This window comes from Callorhinchus milii, unplaced genomic scaffold (genome assembly GCF_018977255.1).
Source record: "Callorhinchus milii isolate IMCB2004 unplaced genomic scaffold, IMCB_Cmil_1.0 Scaffold1, whole genome shotgun sequence".
In the NCBI taxonomy this organism is placed as follows: Eukaryota; Metazoa; Chordata; class Chondrichthyes; order Chimaeriformes; family Callorhinchidae; genus Callorhinchus; species Callorhinchus milii.
Genome location: NW_024704742.1, coordinates 73,716,815 through 73,734,109, shown reverse-complemented (window position 1 = coordinate 73,734,109; position 17,295 = coordinate 73,716,815). Strand labels below are relative to the sequence as shown.

Here is a 17,295-nt window from a genome sequence, read left to right as displayed (position 1 = left end):
CACAGCAAGTTTAAATAGTTCAGACACCAATGAAATATAAGTTTTGGGCTGTCTGGACTCCTTCCATAACATCTCTGTTTAAAACAAAAAGGGAATTATTGTGGAGTTCTGTAGCTCAGTGGTTAGAGCACTCGCTTTGCAAGCGAGAGACCTGAGTTCAATTCCAGGCACAGGGCGAAACCTTGGGCAAGTTTCCTTACTCCACACAGAGCCTAATAATAATCCCTCCAAAACCAAAAACAATAATAAATTGGTCATTTTCAATCTACGACTGTTTGTGGGACATTGCTGTGCGCAATTGGCTGCCGCGTTCGCCCACAAATATACAGTCAATTCACTTTACAGTGTGTTCTGTGAAGCGCATTGGGACGTCCTCCCGACGTGAAAAGCGCTATATCAAATGCAAGGATTATTATTATTATTGGTTTGTTTTAAGTGATCTCAACTAATGTCGTGATGGAGGCATTGCGATTGGCCTCAAGTGTTTTGGGGGAAGGAGGAACTGGAAAGCGAAACAAAATGAGGATTCTCAGTCCTGAGCAAGTGAAGTATACTAGAAAGTATTTAGAAATTTATTATTGTTTTTGCAGGGATTATTATCAGGCGTGTGGAGTAAGGAAACTTGTCCAAGGTCATTTTCAATCCACGACTGTTTGTGAGACACTGCTGTGTGCAATTGACTGCCGCGTTTCGCCCACAAATATATGGTCAATTCACTTTACAGCATATTCTGTGAAGCACTTTTGAGACATCTAGAAGACGTGAAAAGCGCTATATCAAATGCAAGGATTATTATTAAGATCATCTAGATTTGGGCAAATGGAGGCAGATGCTGTTTAATACAGAGAAATTTAATGTTGTGAGAATCAGCAGAAGAGTAGTGTTAAAAGGAAATTTGCTTAAGATCCAGGTCAATTGATGTTCTGTTCACTTGCCCGTCAGACATCGTGGTCTGGATGAGCCACGATTTTCTGTTAGTAAATACGAATAACACTGAAGCCATCCTCCTTGGCTCCCGTCAACATCTCCTTACTTCTGACTCTGACCTTCTCAACCTCCCTGGCCTCTCTCTCAAGGTCACTGAACCAATGGACAACCTTGACTTTTGGTTTGTTCCTTAGCTCTCCTTTATCTAAAGATCAAAGAAAGCTGTATGCTGAGTAACATTCATTCTCCAGTGATTGAATTCATCATTATTGACAGTGCAACACAATTAATTTTTTTTCTCCTTTCAGAAGTTGTTGCATCATCTTTGACAATCATAAAATACCACTTCATCTTAACCTACAGCAATACTGTCTCACTTACTATTTTTAAGGGTTTCTAAAACTAAAGATGTACAGGTATGTGTTTTTATTGCTTGACCCTTGTAAATGGAAAGCAAATCAGGAGAACCATTGGTTAAGCATGGCAGTTGCCATTTCAGTTCTTGCCAACTTTGGCACTCATTCTTTATCTGCTCTCCTCAGATCTATATCTTCTGTACCAACTCTTTCTCCCTCCCTGTGTTTAAAAAAAATGTGAACCTTATTAGAAAATTAGGGAAAATATTGACCTATAACATCCAAGCCGGTTTCTGAGTTATTCATTGTTTTATAATTCTACTAGAATTTTGTAACCCTTGAAAACAAATGTATGTTCATTGCTGTCTTATTTTATAGTGTAGCCAAGAATGATGACAAAGCAACATTGTTTTGAGATTCTTTACATTAAACTGATTGAACATCCAAAATTGGTAGTCGAGCTAATGATGAAATGGCAGGACTACTTTATCTAAATATTATTTTATAAAGATGGATGTGTAGAGGAAATTTCATAGAGACTTGATCTGTTTTTTTTTCATAAAGCCATGCTTGTTGATTTATAAGCAATATTTATATTAGCTGTCAGCCTGGTTCAGTTGATAGCATTATCTCCAAGTTCGAAGGTTCATGCCCCATATTAGGATTTTAAACTCACAGTTCAAGCTAACACTCAAATGCAGTGCTGGGGGAGTGCTGCATTGTTGAAGGTGTTCTCCTTTGGATGAGACACTAAACTGAGTTCAGATCTCATCTGTTTGTTCAGGTGGATATTAAAGATCCTATAACACTATTCGTAAAGAGAAGGGAGTTTCTACCCGTGTCCTGGCCAACAGCCCCTCAGGCAAAATTGGTTATTTCACTTTAATGGCTGTTTGTGGACACTTTGAAACACCCACTCAAAGTGCAAGGCGATATATCAACTGTAAGGATTATTATGATCTTTTATAGCGCTACCCACAAGAACACAATATTAAACTGGGTAAATGTCTTGAAAAGTCATCTCTTTGTACTGCTGGAAATACAATGTTTCGGTGTTTTTTAGTCTTTTGACATTATTATAGGATTGAAATGAAGGACTGTGTAAGTGAAAACTATAGTTGTGGTGTGAGCAGCAGTCAGTGATCATGGCATAAAGTAATATATTGGGGTCTTCAAAATGCACTGAAGAGGATTTGGCTGAAGTATTAAGGCTCAGTCTGGCCTTAACCTCCTTTAGATTGTAACCCATTGCAGTTTGTGTGAACAACAATCTTCTGTGCCTCAGGATTCAGTGATACAAATATTGTAAGTTTGATGTTTAAAGTCTTCAACAACAACAACAAGATTACATTTGTAGAGCGCCTTTTACGTCAGGAGGACATCCCAAGACTCTGGACAGAGTACAGCATTTCAGATCCGCGCTGGGGTTGGGAGGGGTAAGGGAGGGGAGGGGAAGGGGGGTGGCCGATGGCATGGTCGAAGAGGAAGGTCTTGAGGCGGGACTTGAAGGAGGCTAAGGAGGAGGCGAGGTGGAGTGACTGGGGGATGGAATTCCAGAGGTTGGGGGCAGAGTGGCTGAAGGCTCTCACGCCAATGGTGGGGCGGGTGGGTCGGGAGACATGGAGCAGGCCGGAGCCGGCTGAGCAAAGGGAACAGGTGGGTTGGTAGGAGGTTAGGAGGTCGCAGAGGTAGGGTGGGGCGAGGCCATGGAGGGCTTTGTATGTGAGGACCTTCAATTGGATATACTACAGACATTTACTGTTTTTGATATTGCAAAACAAATCTGTTGACTTTCTCCATCAGATATTGATTCCCTCCATCTACCCGCTAGACCTCCTCAGTGCTAAGGTGGTTGATGCTCACTAGATCAATAGAAAGAAATATTACCTATAAATGAGTGATCTCAGAAATAAGTGGCCAAACAAGTTTAAGGATCAATTTTGACGAAGAGGCATTCTGAAGGTGTCTGACCTAAATATTGTAAAGTGGTACCAATATTGAAATAAATCACCACCCTTCAAGAGCGAATTGTGACTGCAAGAAAACATAAGGCCAAGTTGCGAAAGTTATAGAAATTACTGTGTGGGCAAAAGCTATTGAGCCTGGCAAAATTCAGCTGCTATCCTTTATAGTTGAAGAGATCACAAGATTCTCTTTACAAGTATGTTTTAGATTGAAGTGTGTATGTAACTGTTCTATCTCAATGCAGATTGACAGACTAGCCCCGATTCAGTTCCATATAGGTTTGCAAAACAAATATTCTGGGACGTGCTTTGAGACGTTTCAAAGATGTGATAAGGCGCTATATCAAATGCAAGGATTATTATTATGACATGGTCCTCTAGGTCTAAAGCTCAGAAGCTACAAATGCACAGGAAGCACTGCTGACATATCACAAAGAAATTTCCATCAGTGGCATTTCTTCAAATAGTGAGCAGATGTAGCATGCAGAATATATCATTGGTGGTTCTTTCTGCATGTATTGCACAACACACATGAATTACCATCAGTAGTGTCCTAACTTTTTTAAAAAAAACTGACTGTAATGCTAGTTCTTTAAAGGTGAGTTTGGGTAAATGCATCTTGTTTTGGTAGCCAGGTATCTGACATGTGGACACCCATCATCAGCAAAAGTGAGTAACCAAATTAGACTGAGTGTTCCACTTATTTATGCCACCTACACATGGAACTTTCCCTGGGTCTGGAATGGAATGCACACTTTCCCCTGGAGGGATGCATTAGTTATTTAGAGAGGGTATTAGGCACAGGTTGATAAGGAATAGGAGGAGCCCATCAAGCATTTTCCACCAGTTTATTAAATCTTGGCAGATCTTTGAATCCCATTGCTCCACCCTTTTGCCATGCCCCTTTTTGCCTCTGCTACTTGTGATGATGCCTGTGGAAATACCTGCACATAATGTGCAGTGCATTATATCCTGTAGCTCAGTGGTTAGTGCACTTGCCTCGCAAGCGAGGGACCTGGGTTAGATTCCCGGCAGGGCGAAACCTTGGGCAAGTTTTCTTACTCCACACACCTGATAATAATCCCTCAAGATGGAAAAAAGCAATGATAAGATTGATCGCTTCAATCCACGACTGTTTGTGGGACACTGCTGTGTGCAGTTGGCTGCCGCATTTCGCCCACAAATATACAGTCAATTCACTTTACAGTATATTCTGTGAAGCGCTTTAGATGTCTAGAAGACGTGAAAAGCCCTATATCAAATGCAAGGATTATTATATTATAGTGCAGCACAGGAAATTACATTAACAATAATCTGACAAATCAGAAATCAGCCATTGCTTTCCACACTTCTGGCATTATAGATCCAAGTTCAAAATGGGCTTGTGTTTAACTGGGCGCATTCTACCAAGACTCCTATATACGTGTTCAAGACTGGCTTATGACATGTAGTCCATTTCTTAGACTTCCATTTCTAAGACTAACCATTTATATTCAGAGGGAATCTCTTTTGGTTTGAAATATATTGAAGAAATTTCTTGTATTTATGTGTTAAAAGATCACTGCTCTCAGAGTTTATGAATGTTTAAGTCTGGAAGACTAGGTAATGGCATTGTAATATACTTAGATCTCAAAACATGACTATGTTAATACTGGCAAGAGGTGTCAATGCTGTGATAGTGGACTGAATAACAGCAGGAATCTGACCTGTCTGCTGTTAGTGCAAATGTTTTCTATACAGCCACCAGCAAAATAGCCACACTCCTTTCTTCATTTGGAGACTTGCGACTTTGTACTTCTCACTGAGGCAGCAAAGATTAGTCGTAAAACAAATTTTTGCAGTCAGGACAAAAATATCTTTCAACAGTTTGTTGCTTCCTGCCTGCAGAGTCTATTTATACTACAAAGTTAGCATCGATTTGGTGCTATTTTCTCCTCAAATCACATTGAAAGTTCAGCATAAATCAGGTTTCAAGGGCATCGATTTCAATTCCAAACCCCATTTCCAAAAATATCGAGAAAGTGGTTTATAATAATAATAATCCAGGCACTTGATTTAGCACCTTATATCGTTTATATTGATGCATAGGCTTTGCAGTCTAACCAATTTTAAAATAACTTAACCTTTAAGTAAGTATGTTTAAAAATCGCTTCACTTTACAGTATATCCTAGGAAGTGTTTTGAGATGTCTTTCCTGCTGACGAGACGTGTGCTATATGAAATTATTTTCTGGGATATAGTCGGGGATGCCTGTAACTGTGTGTTATAAATCCTTTTACATTCATTGACAAATATTGAGCACCCAAAATTCCATCCAATTTTAGCCAATTTTAGCCTGATATTCCGCCCAATTAAAATGCAAGATTCTGTAGAATTGTAGAAATTTCTTGAATTTAATCTTTATTTGGAAATCAGTTTTCCACAGTTATTAAAAAGAACTATTAAAACTGAGTTATTTTGTTCCCACAATTCGCACAGTTTTCCAGCTTCTCTGGACAGTTCTATTTTCTTCCTTTTATTTAATTTACATTTAGTTAAGATGTGTAGAGCCTGTCTGTTTGATTGTTGTAATCTATATCAAAACTTCCTGGCATATATTTTTTCTACTGGATAAGAGCTGACGAAGTAGCCTAAAACACAGCTTCAGCTGTGAGCGTTTCACATTCTCAAAATGATGGAGTTACAGTACACAACAACAACAATGTCTTGCACTTATATAGCGCCCTCCACACAGGGTAGCATCTCAGAGTGTTTAACAGTGGCGGAGCCTGACGCTGGTGGAGGGTGACTGTAAGCACGGTCAAAAAGGAAGGTCTTAAGGCGGGACTTGAAAAAGGGGAGAGTCGGGGCAAGGTGGAGGGATTGAGTGAGAGCATTCCAGAGTTTCAGGGCACAGTGGCTGAATGCACAATCTCCAATGGTGGGGCGGAGGGTGCGAGAGACAAGCAGGAGGCCGGTAGCAGTCAAGTGGAGGTGGCAGGTGATGTATTGGGGAGTGAGGAGGTCGGAGGGGAAGGGAGCTGCCAGAGAGTGAAGGATTTGAAAATGCGTGTGAGGATCTATTCGGTGATGGGGAAACAGTAAAAAGTTAAATGACTGCTACACTAATTGGACATGTGCACATGAAAACAATACTGATGTTAAGTTATCATCACAAACAATATAATGTATGTTACTAACCAATAACCTCTGTCAGTAATGTATATTATCAATGAACAACCTCTGTCGGTAATGTATATTACTAACCAACAACCTGCTGTACAACACGCTGGGCCAGACCTTTCCTCTCCACACCACACTGCTTTTTTCTCTGCTTATTTCTCTGTGTTTTCTCTGGCTCTCTATGTCTCTTCATAATGTACTGTATCAGATCGTTGAATGAAGAAAAGCAACCAGTTCAAACACTTACTTGTGAAATTATAAAGATTTTCTTTGAAATAACACCCTGGCTTAATTTTTGTATTACTGTTACTGTATTTTATAATGTATGCCAGATATTTTCTCCACCTTTAATTTTGTCAATTCTGTTTGTCCGTGACACTCAGTACATTTTTCAGTAACTGATTTTCATTTAATGTTGTATATCTATTGTTACAATCTCATCATTGTGTTGGTTAGGCTAACTATGAGGTCAGCTACTAAAATGAGTGGAAAACATAAAAATGAGCACCCATATCTGCACGTAGGATAATCATATGTCCACTTAACTGTAACATGTGTTGAGGTTAGGAAGTAGTGAACTTGTGAGAATCTGTAAATGTGTACATACACATATACACATTCAACCAGCAGAGGGCTATTTTTCCTTGAGTGCACATCTAAGTGACAGCAAGAATTAGTGAACGAGATCTGATACAGAAAGAATATAGGGTTGGGGGAAGGCTGACGCTGTGAGGGAGAGGTGAGTGTGTGAAGCGCTGACACTGTTTTGTCCAATAAGGACAGTGTAACTCTTGGTGGAAGATGTTTTGGCTAATATTGTACATTGTATTTCATGTAATGAACTGGACTGTTTTCATATTTCATATCTGCATTGGGACTGGTCCCAATTTGTGTGGATATTCGGCTCTTTCCTGTGTTCTATATTGTAATAAATATTGTTGCATGTAAATATACCTGGTCAAGGAGTTCCAATTGTAATGGATTGTCGGGATGATCTGTTGAGTTTGATAGTTTAGGATGCTTGGAGAATTTGCAACTGAGTAATTGGGATAGTGTTGTATCAAACTGCATTGCCTATTATATGTCAACTTGACCTTTAGGAAACTAAATGGCTCTCAGTGTTTTCTTTTTGGAAGAAAGTTGCTATAAGCTTTTGTTTTACTGTGCCTTGACTCTATAATGCATGTTGAATAGAAGGAAGAATACCAAGACATTCCATTATAGCATTAAACTTGTTGTTTATATCCTTTATGTACACAGTCTGACCTCCAAGTACCCATAATTCTGAACCTGTGATGTTTTATGCTGCTATTACGGTTTATTTGAAAAATATTGTTCTCTTTTTTGGGTTTACTTTCGCTACTACATTTAGCATTTTATAGATCTCCCAAGGTCTCCTTGTTAACGTATGAGATTAAATAGTTCCATCTTTTACAGTCATTCCTCATAAATCATTTCTGTAACACTGGGAATGAGCTTTGTTGCTGTTCAAGCTGAGCATGATGGCTTTTGTATATTGTGTGTTGTGGCTTGGTGTGGTGACGTACCTTGTTGGAGCTCTGATGTGCTGTGGCACAGAGTTTGCAGCAAGTATGTTTGCGCCTGTGATTTCTTAAATAGTGCCTGATCTTGACTTTGTTATTGGAAGAGTTAAGAAGATTAGGGAATTGAGAATTAGATAAATAATTAGATAAAGCCAGGCTCCACTGGCTCCCTATTTAAAATAATTAAATAAGTAATTTGGTCACTCGATCCACGACTGTTTGTGGGACATTGCTGTGCGCAATTGGCTGCCGCGTTCGCCCACAAATTTACAGTCAATTCACTTTACAGTGTGTTCTGTGAAGCGCTTAGGGACGTCCTCCCGACGTGAAAAGCGCTATATCAAATGCAAGGATTATTATTATTATTATATACAAAATTATTTTNATTGTTGCAGAACAGATTAATTAAAAATTCTCACACTTACAAACCAATTCACACCTTAGCACCTCCTTACCTCTCTGACCTGCTTACACCCCTACCTCTACCCCGTTCGCTCAGCTGGCTCTGGCCTTCTTCACATGCCTCTTCTGCCCCCACTCTACCAGCGGCGGTCACACTTTCAACCATTATTCCCTGAAACTCTTGGAACTCTCTGGCTCAAACCCCTCTGTCTCGTTTCCTCTTTGCCCATCTTCAGGTAGCATGCAAAGACCTTCTTCTTCGGCCATGCCGACAGTCACTTCCCCTCTCTCTCCATAGCTCGGCTGGAACCCCCCGTCACTGTCAAGTACTCTGAGACACTACCCCGTGTGAAGGGTGCTTGTTAATACAGGGAGCAGAAATCATCTCAAACCAGTTCTTCATATCTCCTATTAGCCAACTCAACAAGCAGGTTGTCTGTCTAGTCTGTTTCTTGAAGGGAGACTTAAAACACAGGAATGAAATAGAAAGATAACACAAAAAGAAGGGACCAGATCATAGGGACCTGAAGCATTGCCACCATCTTCTTGCCTACGACTCGGACGCACATCCCTACCCATTCAGCAACAATTGAAGGTGCGGAGCTTGAGCAGCAGAAGCTTACATCTCTGCCAACCAATCATGGTCGATACCAACACTTGGTTATTTGAAGCAGTTGGTTGCTGTTCCAGCAACTCCCTCTCTTGTAGTGATATTTTTATCATTAATAATGTCCTCTGACTCAAATAATGTCCATAACTTTGAGCAAAATTCCCCAGTGTAGAGGTCTTAGTTTGTGGCTTTTGTGGAAATTTGTGGACAGTCCCAAACGCTTGTTAATTAAACGTTAAAATGTACTAACCGGGGAATTCTGTAAACTGTCATCGGATTTAGTTTGACTTTCTGCAATTACTGACATTTTATTCTGACTCGTTAGAAATACCAATTAGAAAAATGTATGCAATTTATGAGCAAAGTTGGGATAGGCTGCTGATTTCTGTATGTTAATTGCTTTTTTTCCCTCTTTAAATTTACCCTCCATTAAGTATCACTTAAAACAAATGATCTTCTACCATTGCCATTGCTACTGTAATCACTGCAAGAGTGGAATAACATAGGCTGATATTTTGATCTTCATGTGGGAAATGTTTTGCTGATTTGCTGTATAGAATCAAAGAATTATACAGCACAGAAGGAGGCCATTTGGTCTATCTTTGAAAAGAGCTATCCAATTCAATCCCACTCTCCCGCTCTCTCCCCTTAGCCCTGAAAACTTGTCCTCCCCAAATAATTATCTACTTCTGTCTTAAAAGTTGTTATTGAATCGGCTTCCACCTCCCTTTCAGGCTATACATTCGAGTTAATTAAATCTCAACAGTCTACCTGAGACTGTGAGCTTGCTGTATTGGGGATTTGTAGCCATGTACCCATATCTAATTGAAAGGCTAAGGGGAAACCCGCCTGCATTGTGTTTGTCTACTTTTACTTTCAACCAAATACTTCATGCAATGCTGATATCTACCTTGATTGATTTGCAGAGAGGTACGCAGCTGCTGCTCAAGCTCCACACCTCCAAATGGTAGAACTGTTGCTCAATAGGTAGGGACATGTGTCCGAGTTGTAAGCAGGAAGATGGTGGCAATGCTTTCACACATTTCAATGTCCTGCAAACAGCCATGAAGTGAGTGACCAATTTTATTTGGTGGATTGTTGGCCATGAAGACGAAACTCTGATCTTTCTCAAATATAACCTCATTTTCATTGTCAGCTCATGTGGATTTTTTTTTAACATTCAATATTGAATGCAGTTTTATCATCTATGTGTCCCATTCTTTGATTAGTTTCAGCTTCAGTCTACATTGTGAATCAGATTAGCATAAAGGGACCCTCCTTCCATTGCTATTTTGGAGCAGCAGTCGTTCTCCTAGTTTATAGTCTACTACAAGCTTAAAGAGGACAAAGTACCTGGCCCAGATGGATCCTTAGGGAAGCTAGGGAGGAGATAGTTGAGGCTCTGGTATATCTAATAACTCTGTAGAGAAAGGAATCATGCCAGGGGATTAGAGAATGGCCAATGTAATACCTAAATATAAAAAGGGTGATCAAACTAATCCAGACAACAATGGACCAGTCATCTTAATGTTGGTTGTGGGCAAGGTATTAGACTCTATAATAAAAGATGAACTAACTAGGCATCTGGAGAAGGAAAATATAATTAAGAACAGCCAGCATGGATTTACAAAAGGAAGGTCATGCTTGACCAACCTTATCAAATTATTTGAAGATAAATAAAATAGAGGGAAATGTGAACAATTAACATGTGGAAGAATGATGATAATTGTATTTAGAAGTACTTAATTTTATTCAGTTCAAGTGTTTAATAGTATTTAGACATCCAGATCCGTGTGAGTGAGAACCATCATTTTCATGGCAGATGATGATCTGTCGCCATGATCGATGACTAAAATAAAGGCATGTGGAATCGTGGGAGTGAGGCCATTTCTTGTCAGCCCCACAGGCCACTTCTGGCCCCAGGCCCATACATTGACCACCACTGAGTTAAGGGCATCTTCTCAAGCTTGAAAGAAATAGGAAGTGGTGTTCTGCAGGGATCCGTGTTTGGACTGCTACAGTTCACCATGTACATAAATTATTTGGATTCAGGTATGGGAGGTGTGGTGTCAACATTTGCAGATGACACCAAACTGGAGGGCATGATAAACAGTGAAGGGAATTGTAGCGAATTCTCCAGACTATAGGAAAGATATAGCAGTGATGGAGAGAGTACAGCATAAATTTACGAGAATAATACCAGGGATGGCAGGGTACTACTATTAGGATAGATTGGATAGTTTAGGCCTTTTTTCATTAAAGAGACATTTAAGGGGGAGAAGTGTTTAGAATTACAAAAGTGTTTGTCATTAAGTTATTAAGTCTACCAAACTGTTTTATTACAGATGATTTTGTGATACTATATATAACCATAAGTTGTTGCTGTATCACCGTTGATTCTACCCCTCCGTAGAATGGGAGGGAATTCACAGAACTGGCTGTCTCAGATCACTGAAGAGGATATTCTACCTGAGTACTAACACACTATATAAATCCTGTGAAGCACATTAAGACATCTTGAGAGCATGATGAGTTGCTATATCAAATGTAAGGATGATTATGTAAACACCACATCATGGTTTTCCATAATATTTTACATTTTGTAAGCTTAATCAAACGTTTTTTTAAAAGTTAGATTTGATTATTAATATCTTATACGTTTGTTCAAAGTGATTTTGCTTTTACAAAAATAACATTTTGGGAGAATTGAGAATCATTCACCAGCAGTGTTTTGTAAAGTTGCCCTCTGTTCAGTTAGTATTGGACAAAATACTATTTTGATTGGCTGAGTATTACATGTTAATGTTTTGATCAGCAGTCACCTCGCATTGCAGGTAAAACTCACTCTTGTACACATGACCATGTTAAATAATTATCCTATTCATTGTAGAAATAGCATCTCATCTCTGACTCTGTAGGTGGGAGTCTGTTTTTCATGCCCTCTCTCTCTTTCTCAGCAAATGTTTCCTTTCACATGTTACAAGCCTGTGTCTTAAAAATATTCTCATGCGGAATAAAAAAATACAGTACAATATTAGTGTAATTCTTGGATTTAGAATTACAGTTGTTCAACCAGACGTGCAGTTAATTTGTTGTTAATTTGTGAATATCTGGCACTCGCCTATATAAGAAGACAAGTGGTGTCTCAGATTTTACATTTTAAACTGATATCATTTAATGGTAATGTGCGCTACCATTCATCGTATTGGGGAATTGAAAACAGCAGGGCATTTTGAAGAACCAGACCTGCATTCTTGCCTATGAATTTAATGGACAAAATCATTTGACTTTTGGTAAAGTAAATGAGGAATACATATTGCATTGTTTTATTACTTGTTTCATTACGTATAAAACACTTGATGATTACTCGAAGCAGGACCTGTATATAATTTTTTAATGAAACACTATTTTGTATTGTGTTTAGTTACTAATAATTATAACTCCTGCATTTGCTATAGCACCTATAATGCCTCAACGTACTTCACAGGTTGTCAAGTGTAGTACTTGTAGACAGATGTAGCAGATAATTTGTGCATATTGGCGTCTCACAGCCATGAAGTAAATGACCAATTTATCTGGAGGATTGTTGGCCAAGACAACCGAAGAAATTCCCTTTCTTTGGCTTGGTATTGCATTAGGAGTGGCAATGGCATTTGGGTTTTTAATCAATGTGCCCCCGTTTGGATTTCCCAACATTGTTATTAATCCTCACGCTTGAGTGGAAATTAAATGAAAGAGAGGGAGCAAGATCAGATTTGTATCATAGCATGTTCATATTGACCAATTTTCTTTTGTTATGTGACCATGATAATCCTACCTAATAACACTTGTGCTGCACATAAACAAGCTGCTCTCATCCAGCTCATTCTAACCGTCAAGATGTTAGTCGGAAGATATATTTTGATGGAAAGATATATTGTGATGGAAACCTAAAGTAGAAAATTGCAGTGTTTATAGGAGCAAGAGTGAAATATTTGGCCTGTGAGCCTGTACACACATTAAGTCTATGGCCATTCTATCATTCCATTTTCCTTTCCCTGTTTTCCTTAATATTCTTACTTCCAAGTATCTTTGTTTGTGGAAACCTTGGGCAAGTTTCCTTACTCCACACGCCTAATAATAATCCCTCCAAAAAAACCAAAAAACAATAATTAAATTGGTCATTTTCAATCTACGACTGTTTGTGGGACATTGCTGTGCGCAATTGGCTGCCGCGTTCGCCCACAAATATACAGTCAACTCACTTTACAGTATATTCTGTGAAGCGCTTTGGGACGTCCTCCCGACGTGAAAAGCGCTATATCAAATGCAAGGATTATTATTATTATTATTATGTATGTTTCTGCCTTGAATGCCTCAAACAACAATTTTTTATATATGGCCTTCTGGGGCGGTTCATTCCATGTTTCTCTTGACCCCCCAGAAAAGAATGTTTTCTGGATTCTCCTATTATTGGCTGAGCTCCAGTTTTAATTTCATGCATTCTCGTCTTAACTCTCCAACTGAAGTGAAGCGTTTCTTTACTTGTCAATATAATTTTGATAAGTAAAGTTAATGCAGCAAATTCAAAGCATCACCTCTTCTTGAGGTTGTGAGAAATAGCAAAAATCATCTCCATCTTATTTCTATTAAGATTTTAATGTCCATTTTTATTGAGGTAATTGAGGCCATTAATTTCACCTAGTCTTATCCTGTGAGACAATTTCATCCTAAAATGTAACAATGATTGGCTGTCGAGAACTACCTCACAGAGAGTAATGTGCAGTGTCAATTGTATACTCCTCATATCTAAAGCACATTAAGCCTGAAATTCTTAACCTGTTACATTAATTTTGACCTAAAAATGTAAGATCACATAGAATTGTGGAAAATTCTTAAATTCAGTTACAATTTGGAAGACATTTTCCATAGTTCTTTCAAATCAAGGCTGAATTTGGAATTTTCCACAATTCTAAGCAATCTTACTTTTTCAGATAAGATATTCTCACAGGCTAAAGCTAGGTGGAATTATCAGGTTTAACATGCTTCAGATGTGAGAAGTATACAGTTGAATCTGCAAATTACTATCTACGCAGTAGTTCTCACCAACATGGTTATTTGCAGAGCCGTGACTTGGAGATATGTGTGACCTTAAAAGCACCTGATTGAGATTTGCTGTTATCCAAGGTAGTAATGGTGCATCCTGTACTTATTTTAAAACAATTTACTGACAGATCTTATAAACAAGAACAAATTACATTTGTATAGCACCTTTCACATTGTGAGGACGTACCAAGGCGCTGCACAGTCATGGATTTGGAACCAGCAGGGAGTTGGGAACAAGAGAGGTGGAAGGCTTTGGATTATCCCCTGCAAAGTATGCAGGTGCTGGCCAGGCATGTTTTGTTCTTTTAAATGGTATTAATTGGATTTAAAACAAATTTCTACTTCATTAGGTAAGCAGTGGGAACCTGTGGCACCTGGAGAGAATTAAAAATTGGTGCAATTATTGTGAGCCTACCAGGAATTGTTCAGGCTCCTATCTGAAACATTAGCTTGTCTCTCTTTCAACTGCTCACTAATTGTGGTATTTGCAACATTTTTCCATTTTTGTTTCAAATTTCCAGTGTCTGGAGGACTTTTGTTTTTTTTATAATACTGTGGCTCCTGTTCATTGGTTACCTAATGTTCGGCAATTAATCTAAGGTACTACCTCATTTCTGTTAGAATTGTGGCCCTTTTGTTTGCAGATGATGTGCTGTTAGCACACTCACCTTGAGATCACATGGGTTGGAGTCACTATCTTGAGCACTTAGCCACTCAGTGGGACATGATAATGGGTGCCCCAGGGACCCTGAAAATGCAACCACAAATAGAAGGAGAGCTACAAGGCAAATAAAGAGGGCCTTTAAAGTGGTTTTGGAATCTTCCTTGGACTAAGCTAAAACTGCAGTGAAGCCAATTTATGATCAAGTACAGCATGAAGCCAGGAAGGTTATTAGAGAAATTAAGTGGGATCATTGGGTTGCATCATTCCACAAAGGGGTGCAACTATAGAAGAACAATCCCAAATTTCTGATTCTTCCTTCATGAAGTCTGTTATTGGTCATGCTGAAGGCACCCCTCTGGGGTAGTGTCAGTGTTGGAGAGGACCATTATTCTACAACAGACCACTGAGGGTATCCTTGGGGTCTTGAAGAGCATTATGCAGAGTTGCCATCTGATCCAACAAGCCGTAGCAGTGATCCATCTGCATGAACAGGAAGAGCTGGCAGAAGATGTGGATGAGTTGATGAAGGTCTTAATGACCCAATCTGTTTTGGCGAGGGAGACTGCACTGTGGTGCCTTGCCAGTAACAAGGAGCAGATGCAGACAGTATTAATGCTGAGTTCCTAAAAGCTGCACTGAGGGGAGGGATGGAGAACAGCGAGGACCTTCCAGACCCAAGCCAGGAACCTCCAACTCACCTTTGAGCTGTCTACTTGGGCTGGTCAACAGAACTTTCTCTACAGCATGCACTCCATCAGTATTCTAGAATGAAATTGTGATTTATATCGACCAGAGAGGGGCCCTCGTGGGACCGAGAACTACAGATTTCATCGATTTCTGTAAGGCTTTCAACCGAATGCATCATGATGCCTTCGTGATGAAACAGGAAGCCGTGGAATACATGGCCAAATCTTGGATCTTATCCAGAATGTGTATTCCAGTTCCAAGATCCATGTCAGGGTTGATGGTGGACTCACTGAGCCTATGCCCCTTGAAAGAGGGGTAAGGCAGGGCTGCCCATTGGCACCCACCCGATTCAATGAATTAGGTAAGCAGGATGCATCTCTCCGGGGAATGAGTGTGCATTCATTCTAATAAATTTCTCTGGAATTTCCATGAAAAGGTGGGATGCATGGAATACTTGATTACAATATTATTTAAAAGAGAAGGGTGATCCATCTCAATTGTTTATTCATATTCTATGTGAGGAGCCATGGTGAACACTTTTTTGTACTTGGAAATTATTTTGGAACCATGCTGAGGAGAAATAAAGGACACACTGATTATTCTTGTTTTTTTTTTAATGACAACAAAGTCCTAACACAAATAAGCTTGTGGGGTATAAGATGCGTGTCCAAATAGAATTCCGAGCTCCTGTGCATGCAGTGGATGGATTTACTTTGGTGCATTTTCGAAGTCGAGAACTATGGAGTGCGCTAGATTTGTAGTACAAAAAGGGAAGTGGCAGCAGGGGCTCTGGCCCACACTGATCTGTGGCTGAGCATCCTTTAGCCAAAGTCAGCTTCATGGCAGGTGTGTGTATTTGCGTATGTCCGTCAGATGAGGACCTGGATTAAGCAGTCGGTGTCAAGTAAACCTCATATGCGTCATTGGATTTTGACCTGTAGAACATCAAGGTGTCTGGCATAGGTTCTCCCACCACGCTGAACGTAGATAGATGTCTTATCAAATAGCTAATGAAACTCTGAGGCTTGGGACACAGCTGCTGGAAGATGTTACCTGGAGTTAGGGTTTGTGAACATATGCTCATATATCAGGACCTTCATTTGGCTATATGGAGGTGAGGTGCTACTCAAGCTGCACACTTTCAAATGGTGGATCCATTGACTGAATGAATGCATGTTTGAGTTGTGGGCAGGAGTATGGTGGGAATGCTCTCATGCATGACATGACAAAGCTTGCAGGAAGGAAGATCCTGATATGTGATATCCACCTAATGAGGATGGATTTCAAATGACCAACTAGTGATTATCATTCTTGGGGGAGCTAAGTGGGATCTCTTTGGATTTGAGGTGGCTGTGGATTGTAGGAATTGAGTGAGTTCTCTGTGACTGTCTTGATAGGCTGTTTCCTGAAACAGACAGGAGTCCACAATATCCCAGAGCAGGACTGATGACAGATCAGACAACCAGGCTCATCGGCAAAACTTGGAAAGGCAAACTAAGGGCAACTATTGTTTCCACTGGGCTACCCCTTGGAGCCCCGCTGATGAGCGGGTCAGTCACCAGCAGTGCCCTGAATATTGTGGATCTGCCTGGCTCAGCAACCACAATACTGAGACCCCCACAGTGGATTAACTGTTTTCTGACATCCAGTTGTCAAGCCAGTTCAGCTCCACAGAAGAGTCCTGAAGCTTACGCCCACCCCTCCCCCCGTCCCATCAAACATGCTAAAGATGGCATGTGTATGTGGAACTCTGTCTTGGATACTGTTAAGCATGGGATTCCACATGTGTCAGACACCTGTTTGATCAAAAAAAAATTGTTTAGCAGAATGTTTCTTCTGATACTGTTTGAATGCACAGCAAAATGGTGGATTTTCAGGTTTGTTCTGCTTATGA

At 39.8% G+C, this 17,295-nt stretch overlaps 1 protein-coding gene across 1 annotated transcript in view; it reads left to right on the top strand.

Annotated features, from left to right (window-relative positions):
* The window catches only part of LOC103177637 (polycomb group RING finger protein 3), a 108,733-nt gene that overhangs the window by 44,111 nt on the left and 47,327 nt on the right, over window positions 1-17,295 (top strand). The window lies entirely within an intron of this gene.